Source organism: Adiantum capillus-veneris, chromosome 19 (assembly GCF_014529385.1).
Source record: "Adiantum capillus-veneris isolate H3 chromosome 19, ASM1452938v2, whole genome shotgun sequence".
Classification (NCBI taxonomy): Eukaryota; Viridiplantae; Streptophyta; class Polypodiopsida; order Polypodiales; family Pteridaceae; genus Adiantum; species Adiantum capillus-veneris.
The window spans coordinates 2,684,758-2,694,914 of record NC_140949.1 but is presented as its reverse complement, the minus strand read 5'-3'; the positions used below and the strand labels follow the sequence as shown (position 1 = coordinate 2,694,914).

At 41.9% G+C, this 10,157-nt stretch overlaps 1 pseudogene across 1 annotated transcript; it reads right to left on the bottom strand.

Annotated features, from left to right (window-relative positions):
- Window positions 1-5,104: 5,104 nt before the first annotated feature.
- Window positions 5,105-7,889, bottom strand: LOC147433468 (uncharacterized; annotated as a pseudogene). The gene is made up of 3 exons (XR_015185270.1): window positions 7,734-7,889; window positions 7,121-7,554; window positions 5,105-7,032 (listed from the first exon to the last, which is right to left on the bottom strand). The product of XR_015185270.1 is annotated as an uncharacterized LOC147433468 (transcript).
- Window positions 7,890-10,157: the final 2,268 nt, after the last annotated feature.

The window sequence follows — 10,157 nt, the reverse complement described above, 5'->3', positions numbered from 1 at the left end:
TTCATTATTGCCAAATAATGCCAACAGTTAAAATGTGATTGAAATACAACATGAGAGACTCATGTGGGAGATGAAAAACTACTAAGTTATCAAGTGTTCTTTTTGGATTGAACCTCAAAACAAGTGTTTCACTTATTATTGGTATTTAGCTTCAAATCAACATTTCATAAGGCCCTATTCATCAAGATAACGCTTACCCTTTCAAAATTTTGACCTTGTATAACCAAACAATCATTGAGCTTAATAAGAAATAAATTTACCATCACACTCTTTCTATGTCAACCTGAAGTTATTCAAGGGTCTATACAAGGCTTCATATGCTTTGGAATTTATTCTCACATTTTTACATATCTATATCATTTCTTGAATCAATCAATGTTCTTCATCTCAGAGAAATACTTATGGTGCAAAACATTCGCAAAGCTAGCATTGGATGGATTTTTCAATAGCTCCTTTAGCTTGACAATGTGTTACAATAGTGTACATCATGTTGCTTGAGCATCGGAATCGATTTCCGTCATGCATGCCAAATGTCTACGGATTGAAATAAAAATTATCAATACCATGCAAAAATTATAGAATAAAAGTAAGGGGAATGTGTATTAGATTATCGCTTTGACGCCATAGATTATACAGTGTGCTATAGTTGAACATAGTTTCCCAACCGTCGCTCTTGCGCCTACTTTTGCTAGTTTAATTTCTCTGTTAGCTTTGTCTTTTCTTCATTGAATTTCTCGGACTTCTCATAGTTGATAAAGGGTAACGCAAGTTTCTTGAAAGCGCATGCGGTTTCTCTCAATGCGGATCTTATACAGATCAAGAGCGATGGCCATGAAACGCCACTGTTTCTTGCTCTCGGTGCAGACCACTTGAATTTTGCAGAGGAGCTTTTGAAGTGTGATAAGGAGAAGCTTAAATTGGACCCTACAGCCAAGTGCTTGAGTAGTGGTGAGTGGATGAAGGGTGTGGAGTTGTGGTTGAAGAGATTTTATGAAACCAAGGTCAAGGAGCAAGTAAGGACACAGCTAGAAGGCAAATTTAAGCATCATACAACAAGCCAAAATATATTTCGGTATGCTGGGATCAACATAGGCAATGTGGGGGGAATCAATAATTTGTATGAGGAGATACCCCCTGTGTATTTGGCACTGCATGCTAGAAAGCTTGGCATTGCCAAGTTCTTTCAAAGGCTTGATGAGGATGCAGTAAACAAGAAGGGGATATATACTGGCCGGACGGCCTTGCATTGGGCAGTCTTGCTTCGCAGACGCGACATTGTCGAACTACTATGTAATTTATTAAATCTCCTTGATACACTTCTCTCGTAGAGAAGAGTCACAACAAGGAGTTGCTTTCTTTCTTCCATTTCATCGAAAACACCTTCTTTTCCATCAGCCAAATACACCTTTTCCATCACCTACAAAATACAATAGCTCTATGAAAGTTTGAAATGGTGATGATACATTAGTCAGAGGATCGCTCAAAGAAATATGATCATCAACCCATATATTGATTGCTTTACATTGGATGCTTCATAGTTAATATGCAGTATTGGAATTAAATGTGCCAACTCTCAAGGTTACATTATTGGCATGTTAGTAATGTCTTGAAATGGAAGTGGATTGAATGAAAATTAGAGTGAGTTTGATCAAGTTAATTTAGAGCGATGTGTAATGATGATTCACAATGCAACAACTACAATCATAGGATGTTGGCTATGGAGGAAAGATCCAAAGAAAACTCATAGCTGGGAGATTTGGATGATGTTGTAGAAGGAAAAAAAGGAAGGAAAACTGAGTATACTCCTTTAAATTCAAATGGTTGCTCATAGTTGTGCTAGAGAGATAAATGTTGTTGCATACAGATTGAATAGTCTCTTAATGCTCTAAGCTTGAAGTGAAGATGGAGAAGCATGACAAGAAGAAGAAGAAGAAGAGAAGAGAAGATAATTTTAACGTCGTAGGAAACTATCCCAAGAGACCTTAAAGATCTATCCAGAGAGAGAGAGAGAGAGAGAGAGAGAGAGAGAGAGAGAGAGAGCATATCCAAAACCTTAAGAGATCTCCATATTTTGTCAAATATAAAAAAAAAGAATTTCCTTTCAATGATTAAGAGAGTGAAATGACTTTGATATGAGATAGATAGATAGATAGATTTTATTATCGTCCTCGGAGGTCAAATATGACCTATGGGACCAAAGTTACATGTGATGTAGTATGTGTATGGTTGATGAGTGACTCTCGATGCTCCAAAATTGTAGTGATGAGAGTCGCAATGGAGAGCCCACACTTTGGCTGGGAGAGGAAAGTGTGTAGGTCTAAGTTATGGCTGAAAATGTGAGAGAAGCAAGTTCGGATGTGACCAAAAGCTGAGCACTCTAGTTGTGTGTGGTACTCAGACTCTCGAACTTGCAGTGAGCATAATGTGCACAATCGATTTGACTCTTCTCCATTTCCCCAACGCCCTATCTCGCATCGAAGGAAATGGGAGCTAAGCCGAATCGCTGCAATAGTGCGTATCGCGGACAAGGGAATAGGCTCAAGCATGTAAGTGTGAGTACGGTTTCCTCTCTCAACGAAGAACATGGTTTTGTAGTTGGGGGCAATAAAGGTGGTGTAATGTATGAAGCGTGACCCACCGGATTTCTCCCAAGCCGTAATACATTGGCGTTGTAGAAAAGCTTCATTCACTTGAGAGTCAATTGAAGCATCATGTAGCAAGTGTAATGCATCCCATCTCCCAAACCACTTCTTTATGTCTTGCATCCATCTCGTGCTCAAGATCTTGCTTTTATGCGTCTTTTGAACTTTTTTGCTTGCTTCCCATGCAATTGTAGGAAGTCGATGTGAGGGGTTTTGACGCATCTTTATCATGTACTCCACAACCCTTTCCATGCCCATAACCTCAATTGGAAGACATCCCGACTCAAGAAGTAGGAGCATATATGGTGTTTGTGTCTTAACTTGGAGAAAGTTTGTAAGAAAACGCTTTTGGACATTCTCAAACTCTTTCTAAGTAGACTTTGAGATGCTCCCACCCCACACTTCAACTCCATAAAGAAGAACCGGTGTCACCAATGCATCAAAAAGATACTTCTTGAGAACCCAACACTTGATGTTTCCCGCATTACACATGTTCTCAAATGCATAATATGCTCTCTTTCCCGCTTCCAAACGACGCATAGCACATTCATGCCACTTGTGATTGGATGGAACCTCAAGGCCAAGGTACTTAAAGCTCTCAACAACTTCAAGTGTCTCATTTTTGTACACAATGCATGGCTTCTCCTTATGGTTGGTTTTCACAAGCATAATCTTTGTTTTGGATTCATTTACAATCAGCCCACTATGCAAGCAAAAGTTCTCAAGGACAACCATAAGCTTTTGTGCATCTTCTAAAGTGTGTGCTAGAAGCACTACATCATCCGCATACAACAAAAGCATGATTACCGCATTGCAAATAGTGACCTCTTCAATGCTTTCTTCTTGCATAAAGTCAAGTACCATTTGTTCCAATTGATCGATACATAGACCAAAGAGAGTTGGTGACAATGGACATCCTTGTTTAACCCCAATAGTGCTTACAAAAATTTCTGAAATTTCTCTTCCCATGCGCAATTGACAAATCACCTTCTCATAGATTCGAGAAACCGCAAGCATAAACTCACTTGGCACTTGGAGTTCTTCCATCCTTCTCAAAGATTACATTTCAAAGATTGCTGAGAGAATATGAAAAATCATTTTTTTGGATAGATAAGAGGACTAAAAAGTGTTTCCTTTAATAAAATTTAAGTGAGAGAGAGAGTGGTTTCATTGTAAGAGAAAGAAAGCAAAGGTCAAAAAAGACAATTTAAAATTCTAAAACAATATTTTAAAATTATTCAATCTCCTTTTGAAAAGCTACTTGTTTTAAAAGCCAAAATGTAAAAATAAAATAAAAATCAAAAGCACAACTCTTTTCTCCACTCTTTTATCTTTAATCAAAGCTAGCTTTTGCCTTAAGAATTTTCTTAAAATGACAAATAAAAAGGCCCTCCTATACCCCATTCACTTTCTATACATCAATACGGAGATTTAGGTACTAGATCTGTGCATTGAGGCTCCAATGCAATGTATTGTACACAAACACACATGAAGAGATATTCTATGACCACATGCAATTCTCAAAAAACTAGCAAACACACACTACATGTAAAAAACAGATTTTTTCAGCAACTTAGTATAGTTCTCTTCTAGTTTTGGTCAAAGCTAACTTGAGCCCTAACCATTTCCTTAAACCGTCAAATAAAGAGGCTCTTCTATATCCCAGTCCCTTCCTATACATCAATACAAAAGATCTACGTACTAGATGTGCGTACTAAGTTTCCAATGGAATGTATTGTACACCCAAGCACACACTCTATGACCACATACAATACTCAAAAGTGTTGATTAAGCCACGTTCAACAAAGCACATTGCTCCCCTCATGCATTTGAGGCACTCATAAAAAGAAATAGTAGAGAAGTTATAAGCACAAGATGTACCTTGATCTCTCTCAAGTGATGGAAAGCCTTGCGCAGTAGCCCCTTCCTCAATCTGGAAGGGTTTAACTTGGCTACTGATGGGAAGTCTTTCAACATTGGCCCTTCACCATTGAGACTTCCTCAATAGACATCTCATGTTGCCTCACGTTTCCACCATTCCCACTCGCTCACCCTCCCGATTCACCTAATTAACCCCACCTCCTCCCAATTACTTGCCAATTCAAATTCCACCCTCGAGCCACTCACAAGGCAATTCAAAACTCCGTGCTACTTAAGCTCCACCGTAACACATTTTTGCCAACATGGCCCTCCTTGTAAGCCCAAGAGCTCCACGCAAGCCACGTGTCCATTTTTACCGTTTTTTGGCTTGCGTGCACGATAAAGATTGCCCTAGAAAAGGCACCCAAATTCCCCTCCATTGATCCCACTGCTAGGGCTTCCTTTGATACCCCGTGGTATATAATGTTGAGGATTGCTCAGACATTGCTTAGAGCAAGAGGACAAGATATTACATTGCGCTTGAGAGTTGAGAAAAACGATATAGAAAAACACTAACTAGCTACAATTTCCCTTTTCAAGAATCATTGAAAGAAATCGTTTATGGTTAAAAATAATATTTGCCGAACGGCACCTCCTCTGAAGGTCTTTCTTCATCTGCTACATGCAACCGAAGCAACCATTTTAATAAAAGCAACCCACAATCACTTGTAGATGTGGCCTCAGAATTTGCAGTCACAAGGCTTTTGATGGTTGAAAATATTCTTTGAGCACCAAGAACATCCAGGTTTATGCATGCAGGTGCACTTAAAAAGCTAATAAAAATTAAGCAGTGAAACGCTAGTTTCCAAGTCTAATATCCTTCTGTGGTAAACTCAGAGAGTGGACTCCTCAAAATCTTCAAGTAGCTCTCTGGAGCCCCGCATCACTAGCTGAAGGGCATCTTGTACATCGGCCAGACTGAGTGGCTGTGCTCTGCTTTCAGCCCATGTGTGAGCCAGGGTGACAATGTTGCGAATCTCACGCCCATTAAATGGTTGCCCACAGAGAACAAGGCTGGCAACGCTTGTTTCTGTAACTTGAGAAGTATCCAGGCCTGCACGTCCCAAAAGACTTTTCCAGATCAGAGAACGGCGCCGATCATCAAGGGCAGCGTACCGGATGCACAGTGAGATGCGAGACAAGAACGCCTGGTCAAAAGCTCGCACACGATTGGTGGTTAAGAAGAGAACCCCTGCATAATACTCGAGTAGACGGAGAAAAACACCTGTCATGAGGTTGCGTTTGATGTCCACATTGGATGTGCGGCTCTCCAAATAGGCATCTGCTTCGTCAAGTAGTACTACCGCACGCCACCTCAGAGCTGTGCTAAGAACTTGGCGAAGGTGTATCTCCAGCTCACCGGCCTCCTGTCCAAGCTCAAACGCACTGATGGCCCACAAGGGCCTGTGCAGAGTTTCGGCCAGAGTCTCTGCTGTTAGTGTCTTACCTGTGCCAGGAGGCCCATAACACAACACTATACATCCTTCCCCCTTTTCCGCCACCAAATCCAACCCCCTGCCTCTTTCATCCTTCTCTGACAAGTGGGTTGCAACAATGGCCCTCAGCATCTCCTTCTGCTTTGCACTCTCCATCACCAGCTGATCATAAGCTCGATCATTGAAAGATATCTTCCTCAGACCCCCCACATCAAAGCAACCCCACTTTTTGAGACTGAAAGAAAATCCGTACACTACGGAAGGCGCAAATTGGAGCTCTTGAGCTGAAGGCTTCTCCTGCTTCCGTGTCCCTTTGTCAATTCCTCGCATCAGCTCTATTGGTGGTTGAGCATTACCAAGTGGCCATTCAGGGTTGGCCCTTGCTAAGCTAAGCAAATCCACCATCACCCGTCCATCTGCATTCACCCTCCGTAACTGGAAGCATCCGTTCAGAGCTCTTTCATAGTACCCCAAGGACCCTTGGAAATGCATAAAATGAAAGGGTTCCTCCATCGCACATGCATAGAAAAGGCCCCCTCGATGTTCGATAGTTTCCATGATACAATGCCTCTCTTCTTCCAAGAAGAAAGACCAGGGGCAAACTGACAAAGAGGTAAAGGGAACCTCCCCATCAAACTCCTCAATCTTAACATTCATGATGCACTTCCGATACCTCTCTGCATTGTAGTCCATCACTCTAAGCTTGATAACGAAGGCATTTTCTTCAGGTGCCCAACTGCGATGGTCATACTTCCCTGGAGATTGTACAATAGCATGGCATGCTTGGCCAGAGAGAGCGCACAGGCGTCGAACTTCTAAGCCTGGGGTGAAAAAGGCCCAGAGCATGTTATAAGAAACAATACCCTTCTGTTTCATCCAAGCAAACCTGGCAGAGGTGTCTTTGAAATGCTCTTGTAAGAATCTGAGTAGGTGCAGGAGATGGAAGTGACTGACGGCATGAGCATCACATTCAGCCTCAGAATCACATGAAAGCATATTAACTTGCTCATTGCCGTTGCCATCATGAAGAGCTTCTGTTTGTCAATCAACGCAAAGTCCATCAATTCAGAAACCTTTTAAGAGAGGGGGGTTGTGGTAAATTAGAGAGAGGGGGAAACAGACCTTGTAAGGTATTGCTTTGGCCCTTGCCTCCATTGGCATCGACCTGCGGGATATCACCAAGTCCATGAGTGGATCCCTCTTGAGTTAATTCTAGTTCTTGGCGAAGTGCCGGCCATATGAGGAAGAGGTCCTTGGCATCGATCTCAGGTTCTTCAGAGCAAAGGGTCTCCGCTACGTGGGGCAAGCACTTGCGCAGAACACCAATAAGGTAAGGTGAGCGGAGCTGGACCTTGACATCACGGGTGTCCTCCTCGTTGATGAGCGTTGTGACCTCAAAAGGACACACAACACCATCGCGCAGATTGTCGCTGTTGTTGGAGCCGGTTGTTTCTCTCGTCTTCCATGTTCCTTCCAAGTCGGACCACCATTTTTCATGGGTAGGCCATCTCCAGCCTGGATCCTTCACATCCGTCAGCTGCTGCACCTCGTCCTTTCTGTAATCAAAGGAACGTAGGAGAGGAATTAGTAGACGGTAATCAAAGACTAGAGACGACATTATGTATCAGATGTATACATCTTCCTTGCGAGCTCTGTAAAATGCATGGCGCTTAGCTGGAGGGTCCATTCAAAAAACAGACTAAGGAAAACATGCGACCAAGAAGGACCTGCTTACCTTTCTCTGTCCTGCTCCATCTCACCAGCTGCGCTTCTTCTCCTTAACGTTTACGCAGTCTTTACCTGGTGGAAAGTGGAACTCACGATGTATTATGCCACGAGTGAGATGCATGGCGTCGACTGTCGACGGCTCAGATTCATCAAATGATGGAGGCCATGATCAATTTTGGGAATACAAGAAGTGGGTGGTGCCAATCTTTTTTAGGTGCCCATTAAAAAGAATCTCACAAGACTATTTGAGGTGAAAAAATGGGGAGGTGCCATGCGAGAGAGAGAGAGAGAGAGAGAGAGAGAGAGAGAGAGACATATGGGGCATGTGCAACCAAAGGCACATAGAGAGGGAGGGATTTTTTTTGTCAGCATGGTCTTAGTGATGCAATAGTCCACGATCGCGAGGCAAGAGAGAGATGGTGCACACGGAAGAGAGGGGGATACACATTGAGGGAAGCCAAACTGGGCGCACAATGGTGGGGGGGCTCTATTATCAAGGTAGGAAAGTTGCATAGCTTTTCGAGCAGAAGCTGGCTCGCATCATAGCAAAAGTGATCGAGTATGTGTTGGCATATCAATGCATGAAGATATGCACTCATCTCAAGCCCATTCTTGGTCACAGCTTTGGTGAGAATTAAAAAAGGACAGAGCAAATGCAGTCGGTTTTTTCTTCTGACTTGAGCTTGTTGACTGTCTGAGGAGCCTTGTCCTCTTATTGTATGATTAGCAACATAGTTTTTCCATATGTCAATCACACGTCGGACGGACACGGGTACGAAAGTACGGATCAGACTATTCAAAATTCCACACGTTGTCTTCAGATAGCCTACTACATAGGATGCCAAAATAAAGTAATACATATTTAAAACTTTATACATGAAGACAAAACCATAGAACTTTAGAAATTAGAATTTAGAGACTAGCTTGTTGCTCAATCTGCACACGTGACACGGGTGACGGTTAGTCACTGGTGGGTACACCAAATTCCAATCAGACTTCAGTCAATGACCATGTGTCAATCAAGCATGTAGACAGAGAATAATAAGTGGAGAGATGGTGCCTCTAAGTAATAAAGTAACCTTCAAACAAAAAGGAGTGAGGACTGTAGAAGCAAGCCAAAAAATATTCAGGAGTGTAGTCTCCTGAAGACTGAATCCAAAACATAAGTAGAGACTAGAGTCAAGAATCTAAACTGTAGAGTCAACAATGAACACCATACGTCATAAGTAAATGTTCAAAACCATGGTCCATAAGCAAGCGGACAGGTGCAATGAGCTCTAACTCTCACCATAGCTCACATCCTCATCGTCATAAGCAGCATCATCCTCGTCCTCGTCCTCTTCCTCATCCTTATCCTCATCACCACCAACTGAGCATGATGCTCCAATATTACCAGTACCAGCAATGGGAATAGGCTCTATCGCATCTGTAGTAATCTTTACAATGGCCTCCTGAATCTCTTACAAGACAAGCAAGCGGTCCTCATCTTTTTCCTTATTGAGCATTTCCAATCGATGTCATAAAATCTAATATCTAACCAACCCAAATGGTTTTCTCATATAAAACTGATCATTTAATATGGGAGAATAAACAAGAACAAGGGTCAGAATATAGACATGTGTTTATGGATCTGTCTCAACACGGGGCCAAGGGTAGAAGGGGTCCAAATGAGAGATGGTATGTTAAAGAGCAATGCTTACCTAATGGAGCTTGAAGACCGTAGGGTTAGCTTCATTAAAGACCTACAAAAGTTAGTTTTAAAAAGTCTTTTGACCTTAGGCAAGTTAGGGCCGACCTTGAGTTGGGAATCCTACCCAAGCATGAGGTGCTTGTTGCCTTGTTAAGTGTTAGTGGGAACTTTATCAAAAAGCTTGAGGTGTTTCTCACATGCTTAAATGACTAAAGTTCTTGAAGTATTCAATTCAAAGATAACTCTCAAGAGACATGAACTTGCCATGCTTGATTGACTAAGTCTTTGAAGTATTCAATTCAACCAAATGACTTAATAAGAATAAAAGACACATGTTCAAATGATCCTCCACATGTGGCCCTCATGATGTATTTGAATGCTATTGGATAGGTTTTAAAGGGGTCATCCAATAGCTTTTAAAGGGGTCCAATGAGAACTTAGATACATAAAAATAAATAATTAAGTTCTTTCTCTCAAAGAGGAAAAAGAGGACACATGTCCAAATGAAATAATAAAATAATACGAGAGAGAGAGAGAGAGAGAGAGAGAGAGAGAGAGAGAGAGAGAGAGAGAGAGAGAGAGAGAGTATACCATACTCTCTCTCTCTCTCTCTCTCTCTCACACACACACACACACACACACACAGAATTTGTCACTCTACTTTGGGAGTACGATATGGACTAAAGAGCATACATGCTTGTGGAAGCTACGTCTCCCAAGCACCAAATGGACTAGTCATCC